The sequence below is a fragment of the Carassius carassius genome, unplaced genomic scaffold, assembly GCF_963082965.1.
Source record: "Carassius carassius unplaced genomic scaffold, fCarCar2.1 SCAFFOLD_61, whole genome shotgun sequence".
Lineage (NCBI taxonomy): Eukaryota > Metazoa > Chordata > Actinopteri > Cypriniformes > Cyprinidae > Carassius > Carassius carassius.
Genome location: NW_026775074.1, coordinates 981,459 through 999,445, shown reverse-complemented (window position 1 = coordinate 999,445; position 17,987 = coordinate 981,459).

Here is a 17,987-nt window from a genome sequence, read left to right as displayed (position 1 = left end):
GAAATTTGTCAGGCCGCCATGGACACGCCCATTAACGAAATCTCAAGATCTTCCCAATTTAAATTCGCAAAGGCCTTTAGATTTAACTGACCAAGTTTGATGTTGTTTTGAATAAATCTCTAGGAGTAGTTCGTTAAAGTACAACCCCTGAAAATGCCAAAAACAACACCAATTTTGCAGAGAACATTCTAAATAACTGACTTCCTGTTTGGATTCGGATTTCGTACCAAGAGACTTTTTCGTAGATATTGGTGTGTTACATGTGTGCACCGATTTTTGTACATGTACGTGAAACATAGCTTGAGGCGCACTCCATTGAAACTGTATATGCATTCAGTTGAAAGTGTATAGGTGGCGCTATTGAGCCATTTTGCCACACCCAATGGAATATTGGCCTTCAGATCTGTTCAGGCCAGGACCCTTATCACACATGTGAAGTTTGGGTAAGATCGGACATTTTATGCCTGAGTTATAACATCTTTTATTCCCATGGCGACACATCAAACTTCGTCACGGCGCCATGGACACGCCTTTTAACGAAAACTCAAGATCTTCACAACTAAACATCACACAGGTCTTTAGATTAGACGGACCACAAAAATAACATTGATGTCATAAAATTTCTAGGAGTAGTTTGTCACAGTGTAAAATATTTCACTTCCTGTTGCCAATAGGTGGCGCTATGACTATAACTGAATATTGGCATGTAGATCTGTTCAGGTCAAAAATCTTATCCAACATGTGAAGTTTGGGGCAGATTGGACATTGTATGTCTGAGTTACAGCAACTTCCTTTTTCATGGCGAAACATCGAAATTTGTCAGGCCACCATGGACACGCCCTTTAACGAAACCTCAAGTCCTTCGCAATTTAACATCGCAAATGGCTTTAGATTACTCTGACCAAGTTTGGTGTTCATCTGAATAAATCTCTAGGAGGAGTTCGTTAAAATATGACGCATGGAAATGACAAAAATGACACAAAATTTGCTCATAAAATTAAAAATAACCGACTTCCTGTTGGGTTTCGGATTTTGCTCCAAGAGACTTTTTTGTAGGTATTGGAGAGATACATGTGTATACCAATTTTCATACATGTAAGTGAAACGTAGCTCGAGGCGCACACCGTTGAACGTGTATAGGTGGCGCTGTCGAGCCATTTTGCCACACCCACTTCTGAAACCCATATCAGACGTAAATTTTCGCCAGTTCTGAGGTGTGTGCAAAGTTTCATGACTTTTCGAGCATGTTTAGGCTCTCAAAAATGCGATTCATCTTAGAGAAGAATAATAATAATAATAATAATAATAATAATAAACGGAGCAATTTCAAGAGGGTCCTCACACCATCGGTGCTCGGGCCCTAATTATTAAAGCTGCAAGCAGCGATGAACGGGCCCTCGCACCCGGGCTCACCGGCAACGAGTGGATTTAGTAAATAGGTGAACGGTGAGAAATATGCATTTAAACTCATAAATATAAGTGGAATATATCAATGTTTATTCCTATATGTGCCAATCTTTCTGTTGCCAGCAGGTGGCGCTATCATTATAATAGAATATTGGCCTTCAGATATTTTCAGGCCAGGACCCTTATCACACATGTGAAGTTTGGGCAAGATCGGACATTTTATGCCTGAGTTATAACATCTTTTATTCCCACGGCGACACATCGAACTTCGTCACGGCGCCATGGACACGCCTTTTAACGAAAACTCAAGATTCTCACAACTAAACATCACACAGGTCTTTAGATTAGACTGACCACAAAAATAACATTGATGTCATAAAATTTCTAGGAGTAGTTTGTCGCAGTGTAAAATATGTCACTTCCTGTTGCCAATAGGTGGCGCTATGACTATAACTGATTATTGGCATGTAGATCTGTTCAGGTCAAGAGTCTTATCCAACATGTGAAGTTTGGGGCAGATTGGACATCGTATGTCTGAGTAACAGCAACTTCCTTTTTCACGGCGAAACATCGAAATTTGTCAGGCTGCCATGGACACGCCCTTTAACGAAACCTCAAGTCCTTCGCAATTTAACATCACAAAGGCCGTTAGATTAGGCATACAAACTTTGGTGTTGATCTGAATGAATCTCTAGGAGGAGTTCGTTAAAATACAACGCATGGAAATGACAAAAATGACACAAAATTTGCCGACTTTCTGTTGGGTTTCGGATTTCGTACCAAGAGACTTTTTTGTAGGTATTGGTGTGTTACATGTGTGTACTGATTTTTGTACATGTACGGGAAACGGAGCTCGAGGCACGCTATGTTGAAAGTGTATAGGTGGCGCTATCGAGCCATTTTGCCACACCCGATGGAATATTGGCCTACAGATGTGTTCAGGCCAGGACCCTTATCACACATGTGAAGTTTGGGCAAGATCGGACATTTTATGCCTGAGTTATAACATCTTTTATTCCCATGGCGACACATCGAACTTCGTCACGGCGCCATGGACACGCCTTTTAACGAAAACTCAAGATCTTCACAACTAAACATCACACAGGTCTTTAGATTAGACTGACCACAAAAATAACATTGATGTCATAAAATTTCTAGGAGTAGTTTGTTACAGTGTAAAATATTTCACTTCCTGTTGCCAATAGGTGGCGCTATGACTATAACTGAATATTGGCATGTTGATCTGTTCAGGTCAAGAGTCTTATCCAACATGTGAAGTTTGGGGCAGATTGGACATTGTATGTCTGAGTTACAGCAACTTCCTTTTTCATGGCGAAACATCGAAATTTGTCAGGCCGCCATGGACACGCCCTTTAACAAAACCTCAAGTCCTTCGCAATTTAACATCGCAAATGGCTTTAGATTACACTGACCAAGTTTGGTGTTCATCTGAATAAATCTCTAGGAGGAGTTCGTTAAAGTACAACCCCTGAAAATGGCAAAAACAACACCAATTTTGCATGGAAAATTCAAAATAATCAAACTTCCTGTTGGGATTAGGATTCTGCACCAAGATACTTTTTTGTAGGTATTGGTGTGTTACATGTGTGTACCAATTTTTGTACATGTACGTGAAACATAGATCGAGGCGCACTCCGTTGAAAGTGTATAGGTGGCGCTATCGAGCCATTTTGCCACACCCGATGGAAAATTGGCCTTCAGATCTGTTCAGGCCAGGACTTTTATCAAACATGTGAAGTTTGGGGAAGATCGGACATTTTATGCCTGAGTTATAACATCTTTTATTCCCATGGCGAGACTTTGAATTTTGCCACGGCGCCATGGACACGCCCCTTAACGAAAACTCAAGATCTTCACAATTTAACATTGCACAGGCCTTTAGATTAGACTGACCATAAAAAAGACGTTGATGTCAAAAAATTTCTAGGAGTAGTCTGTCAAAGTGTAAAATATGTCACTTCCTGTTGCCTATAGGTGGCGCTATGACTATAACTGAATATGGGCATGTAAATATGTTCAGGTCAGGAGTCTTATTAAACATGTGAAGTTTTGGGCACATTGGACATTGTATGTCTGAGTTATAGCAACTTCATTTTTCATGGCGAATCATCGAAATTTGCCAGGCCGCCACGGACACGCCCTTTAACGAAAACTCAAAATCTTCGCAATTTAACATCGCAAAGGCCTTTAGATTAGGCATACCAAATTTGGTGTTGATCTGAATAAGTTTCTAGGAGGAGTTCGTTAAAATACAACTCATGGAAATGGCAAAAATGACACAAAATTTGCTCATAATATTAAAAATAACCGACTTCCTGTTGGGTTTAGAATTTTGCTCTAAGAGACTTTTTTGTAGGTATTGGAGAGTTACATGTGTGTACCGATTTTCATACATGTACGTGAAACATAGCTCAAGGCGCACACCGTTGAACATGTATAGGTGGCGCTGTCGAGCCATTTTGCCACACCCACTTCTGAAACCCATATCAGACGTAAATTTTCGCCAGTTCTGAGGTGTGTGCAAAGTTTCATGACTTTCGAGCATGTTTAGGCTCTCAAAAATGCGATTCATCTTAGAGAAGAATAATAATAATTAAAGCTGCAAGCAGCGATGAACGGGCCCTCGCACCCGGGCTCACCGGCAGTGAGTGGCTCTAGTAAATAGGTGAACGGTAAGAAATATGCGTTTAAACTCATAAATATAAGTAGAATATATCAATGTTTATTCCATATATGTGCAAATCTTCCTGTTGCCAGCAGGTGGCGCTATCACTATAATGGAATATTGGCCTTCAGATGTGTTCAGGGCTGCACTCTTATCGAACATGTGAAGTTTGGGGAAGATCAAACATTTTATGCCCGAGTTACAACAACTTCTCTTGCTGTGGCAAGACATCAAATTTTGTCATTTTTGCCATGGACACGCTCTTTAACAAAAACTCAAGATTGCCACAATTTAACAGTACACAGGCCTTTAGATTAGACTGACCACAAAAATACATTTAATGTCAAAAAAATCTCTAGGAGTAGTTTGTCTCAGCGTAAAATATGTCACTTCCTGTTGCCAGCAGGTGGCGCTATGACTATAACTGAATTTGGGCATGTAGATCTGTTAAGGGCAAAAGTCTTATCTAACATTCAAATTTTGGGGCAGATTGGACATTGTATGTCTGAGTTACAGCAACTTCCTTTTTCATGGCGAAACATCGAAATTTGTCAGGCCGCCATGGACACTCCCTTTAACGAAACCTCAAGATCTTCCCAATTTACCTTCGCAAAGGCCTTTAGATTTAACTGACCAAGTTTGATGTTGATCTGAATAAATCTCTAGGAGGAGTTCGTTAAAGTACAACCCCTGAAAATGCCAAAAACAACACCAATTTTGCAGAGAAAATTCTAAATAACTGACTTCCTGTTTGGATTCGGATTTTGTACCAAGAGACTTTTTCGTAGATATTGGTGTGTTACATGTGTGTACCGATTTTTGTATATGTACGTGAAACATAGCTTGAGGCACACTCCGTTAAATGTGTATATGCACTCTGTTGAAAATGTATAGGTGGCGCTATCGAGCCATTTTGCCACACCCAATGGAATATTGGCCTTCAGATCTGTTCAGGCCAGGACCCTTATCACACATGTGAAGTTTGGGCAAGATCGGACATTTTATGCCTGAGTTATAACATCTTTTATTCCCATGGCGACACATCAAACTTCGTCACAGCGCCATGGACACGCCTTTTGACGAAAACTCAAGATCTTCACAACTAAACATCACACAGGTCTTTAGATTAGACTGACCACAAAAATAACATTGATGTCATAAAATTTCTAGGAGTAGTTTGTCGCAGTGTAAAATATTTCACTTCCTGTTGCCAATAGGTGGCGCTATGACTATAACTGAATATTGGCATGTAGATCTGTTCAGGTCAAAAATCTTATCCAACATGTGAAGTTTGGGGCAGATTGGACATTGTATGTCTGAGTTACAGCAACTTCCTTTTTCATGGCGAAACATCGAAATTTGTCAGGCCACCATGGACACGCCCTTTAACGAAACCTCAAGTCCTTCGCAATTTAACATCGCAAATGGCTTTAGATTACTCTGACCAAGTTTGGTGTTCATCTGAATAAATCTCTAGGAGGAGTTCGTTAAAATATGACGCATGGAAATGACAAAAATGACACAAAATTTGCTCATAAAATTAAAAATAACCGACTTCCTGTTGGGTTTCGGATTTTGCTCCAAGAGACTTTTTTGTAGGTATTGGAGAGATACATGTGTATACCAATTTTCATACATGTAAGTGAAACGTAGCTCGAGGCGCACACCGTTGAACGTGTATAGGTGGCGCTGTCGAGCCATTTTGCCACACCCACTTCTGAAACCCATATCAGACGTAAATTTTCGCCAGTTCTGAGGTGTGTGCAAAGTTTCATGACTTTTCGAGCATGTTTAGGCTCTCAAAAATGCGATTCATCTTAGAGAAGAATAATAATAATAATAATAATAATAATAATAAACGGAGCAATTTCAAGAGGGTCCTCACACCATCGGTGCTCGGGCCCTAATTATTAAAGCTGCAAGCAGCGATGAACGGGCCCTCGCACCCGGGCTCACCGGCAACGAGTGGATTTAGTAAATAGGTGAACGGTGAGAAATATGCATTTAAACTCATAAATATAAGTGGAATATATCAATGTTTATTCCTATATGTGCCAATCTTTCTGTTGCCAGCAGGTGGCGCTATCATTATAATAGAATATTGGCCTTCAGATATTTTCAGGCCAGGACCCTTATCACACATGTGAAGTTTGGGCAAGATCGGACATTTTATGCCTGAGTTATAACATCTTTTATTCCCACGGCGACACATCGAACTTCGTCACGGCGCCATGGACACGCCTTTTAACGAAAACTCAAGATTCTCACAACTAAACATCACACAGGTCTTTAGATTAGACTGACCACAAAAATAACATTGATGTCATAAAATTTCTAGGAGTAGTTTGTCGCAGTGTAAAATATGTCACTTCCTGTTGCCAATAGGTGGCGCTATGACTATAACTGATTATTGGCATGTAGATCTGTTCAGGTCAAGAGTCTTATCCAACATGTGAAGTTTGGGGCAGATTGGACATCGTATGTCTGAGTAACAGCAACTTCCTTTTTCACGGCGAAACATCGAAATTTGTCAGGCTGCCATGGACACGCCCTTTAACGAAACCTCAAGTCCTTCGCAATTTAACATCACAAAGGCCGTTAGATTAGGCATACAAACTTTGGTGTTGATCTGAATGAATCTCTAGGAGGAGTTCGTTAAAATACAACGCATGGAAATGACAAAAATGACACAAAATTTGCTCATAAAATTAAAAATAACCGACTTTCTGTTGGGTTTCGGATTTCGTACCAAGAGACTTTTTTGTAGGTATTGGTGTGTTACATGTGTGTACTGATTTTTGTACATGTACGGGAAACGGAGCTCGAGGCACGCTATGTTGAAAGTGTATAGGTGGCGCTATCGAGCCATTTTGCCACACCCGATGGAATATTGGCCTACAGATGTGTTCAGGCCAGGACCCTTATCACACATGTGAAGTTTGGGCAAGATCGGACATTTTATGCCTGAGTTATAACATCTTTTATTCCCATGGCGACACATCGAACTTCGTCACGGCGCCATGGACACGCCTTTTAACGAAAACTCAAGATCTTCACAACTAAACATCACACAGGTCTTTAGATTAGACTGACCACAAAAATAACATTGATGTCATAAAATTTCTAGGAGTAGTTTGTTACAGTGTAAAATATTTCACTTCCTGTTGCCAATAGGTGGCGCTATGACTATAACTGAATATTGGCATGTTGATCTGTTCAGGTCAAGAGTCTTATCCAACATGTGAAGTTTGGGGCAGATTGGACATTGTATGTCTGAGTTACAGCAACTTCCTTTTTCATGGCGAAACATCGAAATTTGTCAGGCCGCCATGGACACGCCCTTTAACAAAACCTCAAGTCCTTCGCAATTTAACATCGCAAAGGGCTTTAGATTACACTGACCAAGTTTGGTGTTCATCTGAATAAATCTCTAGGAGGAGTTCGTTAAAGTACAACCCCTGAAAATGGCAAAAACAACACCAATTTTGCATGGAAAATTCAAAATAATCAAACTTCCTGTTGGGATTAGGATTCTGCACCAAGATACTTTTTTGTAGGTATTGGTGTGTTACATGTGTGTACCAATTTTTGTACATGTACGTGAAACATAGATCGAGGCGCACTCCGTTGAAAGTGTATAGGTGGCGCTATCGAGCCATTTTGCCACACCCGATGGAAAATTGGCCTTCAGATCTGTTCAGGCCAGGACTTTTATCAAACATGTGAAGTTTGGGGAAGATCGGACATTTTATGCCTGAGTTATAACATCTTTTATTCCCATGGCGAGACTTTGAATTTTGTCACGGCGCCATGGACACGCCCCTTAACGAAAACTCAAGATCTTCACAACTTAACATCGCACAGGCCTTTAGATTAGACTGACCACAAAAAAGACATTGATGTCATAAAATTTCTAGGAGTAGTTAGTCGCAGTGTAAAATATGTCACTTCCTGTTGCCAATAGGTGGCGCTATGACTATAACTGAATATGGGCATGTCAATCTGTTCAGGTTCGGAGTCTCATCAAACATGTTAAGTTTGGGGCAGATTGGACATTGTATGTCTGAGTTATAGCAACTTCATTTTTCATGGCGAATCATCGAAATTCGCCAGGCCGCCACGGACACGCCCTTTAACGAAAACTCAAAATCTTCGCAATTTAACATCGCAAAGGCCTTTAGATTAGGCATACCAACTTTGGTGTTGATCTGAATTAATCTCTAGGAGGAGTTCGTTAAAATACAACGCATGGAAATGACAAAAATGACACAAAATTTGCTCATAAAATTAAAAATAACCGACTTCCTGTTGGGTTTCGGATTTTGCTCCAGGAGACTTTTTTGTAGGTATTGGAGAGATACATGTGTATACCAATTTTCATACATGTACGTGAAAACGTAGCTCGAGGCGCACACCGTTGAAAGTGTATAGGTGGCACCGTCGAGCCATTTTGCCACACCCACTTCTGAAACCCATATCAGACGTAAATTTTCGCCAGTTCTGAGGTGTGTGCAAAGTTTCATGACTTTTCGAGCATGTTTAGGCTCTCAAAAATGCGATTCATCTTAGAGAATAATAATAATAATAATAATAATAATAATAATAATAATAATAATAATAATAATAATAATAATAAACGGAGCAATTCCAAGAGGGTCCTCACACCATCGGCGCTCGGGCCCTAATAATAAACCCGGGCTCACCGGCAGCGAGTGGCTTTAGTAAATAGGTGAACGGTGAGAAATATGCATTTAAACTAATAAATATAAGTAGAATATATCAATGTTTATTCCATATATGTTCCAATCTTCCTGTTGCCAGCAGGTGGCGCTATCATTATAATGGAATATTGGCCTTCAGATGTGTTCAGGGCTGCACTCTTATCGAACATGTGAAGTTTGGGGAAGATCAAACATTTTATGCCTGAGTTACAACAACTTCTCTTGCTGTGGCGAGACATCAAATTCGAGCCATTCGAGCCTATCGAGCCATTTTGCCACACCCAATGGAATATTGGCCTTCAGATCTGTTCAGGCCAAGACCCTTATCACACATGTGAAGTTTGGGTAAGATCGGACATTTTATGCCTGAGTTATAACATCTTTTATTCCCATGGCGACACATCAAACTTCGTCACGGCGCCATGGACACGCCTTTTAACGAAAACTCAAGATCTTCACAACTAAACATCACACAGGTCTTTAGATTAGACTGACCACAAAAATAATATTGATGTCATAAAATTTCTAGGAGTAGTTTGTCGCAGTGTAAAATATTTCACTTCCTGTTGCCAATAGGTGGCGCTATGACTATAACTGAATATTGGCATGTAGATCTGTTCAGGTCAAGAGTCTTATACAACATGTGAAGTTTGGGGCAGATTGGACATTGTATGTCTGAGTTACAGCAACTTCCTTTTTCATGGCGAAACATCGAAATTTGTCAGGCCACCATGGACACGCCCTTTAACGAAACCTCAAGTCCTTCGCAATTTAACATCGCAAAGGCCTTTAGATTAGGCATACCAAATTTGGTGTTGATCTGAATAAGTTTCTAGGAGGAGTTCGTTAAAATACAACTCATGGAAATGGCAAAAATGACACAAAATTTGCTCATAATATTAAAAATAACTGACTTCCTGTTGGGTTTTGAATTTTGCTCTAAGAGACTTTTTTGTAGGTATTGGAGAGTTACATGTGTGTTCCGATTTTCATACATGTACGTGAAACATAGCTCGAGGCGCACACCGTTGAACATGTATATGTGGCGCTGTCGAGCCATTTTGCCACACCCACTTCTGAAACCCATATCAGATGTACATTTTCGCCGGTTCTGAGGTGTGTGCAAAGTTTCATGACATTTTGAGTATGTTTAGGCCCTCAAAAATGCGATTCATTCTGGAGAATAATAATAATAATAATAATAATAATAATAATAATAATAATAATAATAATAATAATAATAATAAAAATTAAAGCTGCAAGCAGCGATGAACGGGCCCTCGCACCCGGGCTCACCGGCAGCGAGTGGCTTTAGTAAATAGGTGAACGGTGAGAAATATGAATTTAAACTCAGAAATATAAGTGGAATATATCAAAGTTTATTCCATATATGTGCCAATCTTTCTGTTGCCAGCAGGTGGCGCTATCATTATAATGGAATATTGGCTTTCAGATGTGTTCAGGGCTGCACTCTTATCGATCATGTGAAGTTTGGGGAAGATCAAACATTTTTTTTTTGTGAAGTTGCGTAAAATATGTCACTTCCTGTTGCCAGCAGGTGGCACTATGACTATAATTGAATATGGGCATGTAGATCTGTTAAGGGCAGAAGTCTTATCTAACATGCAAAGTTTGGGGCAGATTGGACATTGTATGTCTGAGTTACAGCAACTTTTTTTTTCATGGCGAAACATCGAAATTTGTCAGGCCGCCATGGACACTCCCTTTAACGAAATCTCAAGATCTTCCCAATTTAACTTCGCAAAGGCCTTTAGATTTAACTGACCAAGTTTGATGCTGATTTGAAAAAATCTCTAGGAGGAGTTCGTTAAAGTACAACCCCTGAAAATGCCAAAAACAACACCAATTTTGCAGAGAACATTCTAAATAACTGACTTCCTGTTTGGATTCGGATTTCGTACCAAAAGACTTTTTCGTAGATATTGGTGTGTTACATGTGTGTACCGATTTTTGTACATGTACGTGAAACATAGCTTGAGGCGCACTCCATTGAAAGTGTATATGCACTCAGTCGAAAGGGTATAGGTGGCGCTATCGAGCCATTTTGCCACGCCCAATGGAATATTGGCCTTCAGATCTGTTCAGGCCAGGACCCTTATCACACTTGTGAAGTTTGGGCAAGATCGGACATTTTATGCCTGAGTTATAACATCTTTTATTCCCATGGCGACACATCAAACTTCGTCACGGCGACATGGACACGCCTTTTAACGAAAACTCAAGATCTTCACAACTAAACATCACACAGGTCTTTAGATTAGACTGACCACAAAAATAACATTGATGTCATAAAATTTCTAGGAGTAGTTTGTCGCAGTGTAAAATATTTCACTTCCTGTTGCCAATAGGTGGCGCTATGACTATAACTGAATATTGGCATGTAGATCTGTTCAGGTCAAGAGTCTTATCCAACATGTGAAGTTTGGGGCAGATTGGACATTGTATGTCTGAGTTACAGCAACTTTCTTTTTCATGGCGAAACATCGAAATTTGTCAGGCCACCATGGACACGCCCTTTAACGAAACCTCAAGTCCTTCGCAATTTAACATCGCAAATGGCTTTAGATTACACTGACCAAGTTTGGTGTTCATCTGAATAAATCTCTAGGAGGAGTTCGTTAAAGTACAACCCCTGAAAATGGCAAAAACAACACCAATTTTGCAGGGAAAATTCAGAATAACCGACTTCCTGTTGGGATTAGGATTTCGTACCAAGAGACTTTTTTGTAGGTATTGTTGTGTTACATGTGTGTACCAATTTTTGTACATGTACGTGAAACATAGATCGAGGCGCACTCCGTTGAAAGTGTATAGGTGGCGCTATCGAGCCATTTTGCCACACCCGATGGAATATTGGCCTTCAGATCTGTTCAGGCCAGGACTTTTATCAAACATGTGAAGTTTGGGGAAGATCGGACATTTTATGCCTGAGTTATAACATCTTTTATTCCCATGGCGAGACTTTGAATTTTGTCAAGGCGCCATTGACACGCCCCTTAACGAAAACTCAAGATCTTCACAACTTAACATCGCACAGGCCTTTAGATTAGACTGACCACAAAAAAGACATTGATGTCATAAAATTTCTAGGAGTAGTTATTCGCAGTGTAAAATATGTCACTTCCTGTTCCCAATAGGTGGCGCTATGACTATAACTGAATATGGGCATGTCAATCTGTTCAGGTTCGGAGTCTCATCAAACATGTGAAGTTTGGGGCAGATTGGACATTGTATGTCTGAGTTATAGCAACTTCATTTTTCATGGCGAATCATCGAAATTCGCCAGGCCGCCACGGACACGCCCTTTAACGAAAACTCAAAATCTTCGCAATTTAACATCGCAAAGGCCTTTAGATTAGGCATACCAACTTTGGTGTTGATCTGAATTAATCTCTAGGAGGAGTTCGTTAAAATACAACGCATGGAAATGACAAAAATGACACAAAATTTGCTCATAAAATTAAAAATAACCGACTTCCTGTTGGGTTTCGGAATTTGCTCCAAGAGACTTTTTTGTAGGTATTGGAGAGATACATGTGTATACCAATTTTCATACATGTACGTGAAACGTAGCTCGAGGCGCACACCGTTGAACGTGTATAGGTGGTGCTGTCGAGCCATTTTGCCACACCCACTTCTGAAACCCATATCAGACGTAAATTTTCGCCAGTTCTGAGGTGTGTGCAAAGTTTCATGACTTTTTGAGCATGTTTAGGCTCTCAAAAATGCGATTCATCTTAGAGAATAATAATAATAATAATAATAATAATAATAATAATAATAATAATAATAATAATAATAATAATAATAATAATAATAATAATAATTAAAGCTGCAAGCAGCGATGAACGGGCCCTCGCACCCGGGCTCACCGGCAGCGAGTGGCTTTAGTTAATAGGTGAACGGTGAGAAATATGCATTTAAACTCATAAATATAAGTGGAATATATCAAAGTTTATTCCATATATGTGACAATCTTTCTGTTGCCAGCAGGTGGCGCTATCATTATAATGGAATATTGGCCTTCAGATGTGTTCAGGCCAGGACTCTTATCGAACATGCAGAGTCTGGGAAAGATTTAACATTTTATGCCTGAGTTACATCAACTTCTCTTGCTGTGGCGAGACATCAAATTGTGTCATGGCGCCATGGACACGCCCTTTAACAAAAACTGAAGATCTCCACAATTTAACATTGCACAGGTCTTTAGATTAGACTGACCACAAAAAAATACGTTAATGTCAAAAGATTTCTAGGAGTAGTTTGTCGCAGTGTAAAACACGTCACTTCCTGTTGCCAGCAGGTGGCGCTATGACTATAGCTGAATATGGGCATGTAGATCTGTTAAGGGCAGAAGTCTTATCTAACATGTGAAGTTTGGGGCAGATTGGACATTGTATGTCTGAGTTACAGCAACTTCCTTTTTCATGGCGAAACATCAAAATTTGTCAGGCCGCCATGGACACGCCCTTTAACGAAACCTCGAGATCTTCGCAATTTAACATCGCAAAGGCCTTTAGATTTAACTGACCAAGTTTGGTGTTGATCTGAATAAATCTCTAGGAGGAGTTCGTTAAAGTACAACCCCTGAAAATGGCAAAAACAACTCCAATTTTGCAGAGAAAATTCTAAATAACCGACTTCCTGTTGGGATTCGGATTTCATACCAAGAGACTTTTTTGTAGGTATTGGTGTGTTACATGTGTATACCGATTTTTGTACATGTACGTGAAACATAGCTTGAGGCGCACTCCGTTGAAAGTGTATATGCACTCAGTTGAAAGTGTATAGGTGGCGCTATCGAGCCATTTTGCCACACCCAATGGAATATTGGCCTTCAGATCTGTTCAGGCCAGGACCCTTATCACACATGTGAAGTTTGGGCAAGATCAGACATTTTATGCCTGAGTTATAACATCTTTTAATCCCATTGCGACACATCGAACTTCGTCACGGCGCCATGGACACGCCTTTTAACGAAAACTCAAGATCTTCACAACTAAACATCACACAGGTCTTTAGATTAGACTGACCACAAAAATAACATTGATGTCATAAAATTTCAAGGAGTAGTTTGTCGCAGCGTAAAACATGTCACTTCCTGTTGCCAGCAGGTGGCGCTATGACTATAACTGAATATGGGCATGTAGATCTGTTAAGGGCAGAAGTCTTATCTAACATGTGAAGTTTGGGGCAGATTGGACATTGTATGTCTGAGTTACAGCAACTTCCTTTTTCATGGCGAAACATCGAAATTTGTCAGGCCGCCATGGACACGCCCTTTAATGAAACCTCAAGTCCTTCGCAATTTAACATCGCAAAGGGCTTTAGATTACACTGACCAAGTTTGGTGTTCATCTGAATAAATCTCTAGGAGGAGTTCGTTAAAGTACAACCCCTGAAAATGGCAAAAACAACACCAATTTTGCAGGGAAAATTCTAAATAATCGACTTCCTGTTGGGATTAGGATTTCGTACCAAGAGACTTTTTTGTAGGTATTGGTGTGTTACATGTGTGTACCAATTTTTGTACATGTACGTGAAACATAGATCGAGGCGCACTCCGTTGAAAGTGTATAGGTGGCGCTATCGAGCCATTTTGCCACACCCGATGGAATATTGGCCTTCAGATCTGTTCAGGCCAGGACTTTTATCAAACATGTGAAGTTTGGGGAAGATCGGACATTTTATGCCTGAGTTATAACATCTTTTATTCCCATGGCGAGACTTTGAATTTTGTCACGGCGCCATGGACATGCCCCTTAACGAAAACTCAAGATCTTCACAACTTAACATTGCACAGGCCTTTAGATTAGACTGACCACAAAAAAGACATTGATGTCATAAAATTTCTAGGAGTAGTTAGTCGCAGTGTAAAATATGTCACTTCCTGTTGCCAATAGGTGGCGCTATGACTATAACTGAATATGGGCATGTCAATCTGTTCAGGTTCGGAGTCTCATCAAACATGTGAAGTTTGGGGCAGATTGGACATTGTATGTCTGAGTTATAGCAACTTCATTTTTCATGGCGAATCATCGAAATTCGCCAGGCCGCCACAGACACGCCCTTTAACGAAAAATCAAAATCTTCGCAATTTAACATCGCAAAGGCCTTTAGATTAGGCATACCAACTTTGGTGTTGATCTGAATTAATCTCTAGGAGGAGTTCGTTAAAATACAACGCATGGAAATGACAAAAATGACACAAAATTTGCTCATAAAATTAAAAATAACTGACTTCCTGTTGGGTTTCGGATTTTGCTCCAAGAGACTTTTTTGTAGGTATTGGAGAGATACATGTGTATACCAATTTTCATACATGTACGTGAAACGTAGCTCGAGGCGCACACCGTTGAACGTGTATAGGTGGCGCTGTCGAGCCATTTTGCCACACCCACTTCTGAAACCCATATCAGACGTAAATTGTCGCCAGTTCTGAGGTGTGTGCAAAGTTTCATGACTTTTCGAGCATGTTTAGGCTCTCAAAAATGCGATTCATCTTAGAGAATAATAATAATAATAATAATAATAATAATAATAATAATAATAATAATAATAATAATAATAATAATAATAATAATAAACGGAGCAATTCCAAGAGGGTCCTCACACCATCGGTGCTCGGGCCCTAATAATAATAATTAAAGCTGCAAGCAGCGATGAACGGGCCCTCGCACCCGGGCTCACCGCCAGCGAGTGGCTTTAGTAAATAGGTGAACGGTGAGAAATATGCATTTAAACTCATAAATATAAGTAGAGTATATCAATGTTTATTCCATATATGTTCCAATCTTCCTGTTGCCAGCAGGTGGCGCTATCATTATAATGGAATATTGGCCTTCAGATGTGTTCAGGGCTGCACTCTTATCGAATATGTGAAGTTTGGGGAAGATCAAACTTTTTATGCCTGAGTTACAACAACTTCTCTTGCTGTGGCGAGACATCAAATTTTGTCATTTTTGCTATGGACACGCTCTTTAACAAAAACTCAAGATTGCCACAATTTAAAATTACACAGGCCTTTAGATTAGACTGACCACAAAAATACATTAATGTCAAAAAATCTCTAGGAGTTGTTTGTCTCAGCGTAAAATATGTCACTTCCTGTTGCCAGCAGGTGGCGCTATGACTATAATTGAATATGGGCATGTAGATCTGTTAAGGGCAGAAGTCTTATCTAACATACAATGTCCAATCTGCCCCAAACTTTGCATGTCTGAGTTACAGCAACTTCCTTTTTCATGGCGAAACATCGAAATTTGTCAGGCCGCCATGGACACTCCCTTTAACGAAATCTCAAGATCTTCCTAATTTAACATCGCAAAGGCCTTTAGATTTAACTGACCAAGTTTGATGCTGATCTGAATAAATCTCTAGGAGGATTTCGTTAAAGTACAACCCCTGAAAATGCAAAAACAACACCAATTTTGCAGAGAACATTCTAAATAACTGACTTCCTGTTTGGATTCGGATTTCGTGCCACGAGACTTTTTCGTAGATATTGGTGTGTTACATGTGTGTACCGATTTTTGTACATGTACGTGAAACATAGCTTGAGGCGCACTCCATTGAAAGGGTATATGCACTCAGTTGAAAGTGTATAGGTGGTGCTATCGAGCCATTTTGCCACACCCAATGGAATATTGGCCTTCAGATCTGTTCAGGCCAGGACCCTTATCACACATGTGAAGTTTGGGCAAGATCGGACATTTTATGCCTGAGTTATAACATCTTTTATTCCCATGGCGACACATCAAACTTTGTCACGGCGCCATGGACACGCCTTTTAACGAAAACTCAAGATCTTCACAACTAAACATCACACAGGTCTTTAGATTAGACTGACCACAAAAATAACATTGATGTCATAAAATTTCTAGGAGTAGTTTGTCGCAGTGTAAAATATTTCACTTCCTGTTGCCAATAGGTGGCGCTATGACTATAACTGAATATTGGCATGTAGATCTGTTCAGGTCAAGAGTCTTATCCAAAATATGAAGTTTGGGGCAGATTGGACATTGTTACAGCAACTTCCTTTTTCATGGCGAAACATCGAAATTTGTCAGGCCGCCATGGACACGCCCTTTAACGAAACCTCAAGTCCTTCGCAATTTAACATCGCAAATGGCTTTAGATTACACCGACCAAGTTTGGTGTTCATCTGAATAAATCTCTAGGAGGAGTTCGTTAAAGTACAACCCCTGACAATGGCAAAAACAACACCAATTTTGCAGGGAAAATTCAAAATAACCGACTTCCTGTTGGGATTAGGATTTCGTACCAAGAGACTTTTTTGTAGGTATTGGTGGGTTACATGTGTGTACCAATTTTTGTACATGTACGTGAAACATAGCTTGAGGTGCACTCCGTTGAAAGTGTACAGGTGGCGCTATCGAGCCATTTTGCCACACCCGATGGAATATTGGCCTTCAGATCTGTTCAGGCCAGGACTCTTATCACAAATGTGAAGTTTGGGGAAGATCAGACATTTTATGCCTGAGTTACAACAACTTCCTTTCCTGTGGCGAGACATCAAATTTTGATGGGGGGCAACAGCTTCTAATGTATTGAAAATAGTGCTCATGTTGTCAGTCATTTTGTCTAATTCATGTGTATTTTTGGGTACAAATAGCAATTGAAATAGATCAGGCAGGTTATTTGCGAATCTGTCTTTGGTGACTGGAACAATAGTTCTGCCCAGACGGTAACGCTGAGACATATAGTTAATATCAGTGAAATGCAGCATGCACGATACAAGGAAATGGTCTGTAACATCGTCACATTGAGGTACGATATCTATAGCAGTAAGATCGATTCCATGCGATATAATTTAATCTAGTGTATGATTAAAATGATGAGTGGGCCCGGTGACATTTAGCTTGACTCCAAAAGAGTTTATTAGGCCAGTAAACGCAAGTCCTAAAGCATCATTTTTATTATCAACCTGAATATTAAAATCTCCCATGATTAGCGCCTTATCAACTTTTCGGAATTCTGTATATGGCCCTGGTCGTCTATACACAGTAGCCAGAGCAAGAGATACATTAGATTTCTTTTGCATGTCTGACAGTGTAACATTAAGCAGAAGTATTTTAAATGAGTTAAACCTGTATCCTGTTTTCTGGGTAACATTGAGAATATCACTATAT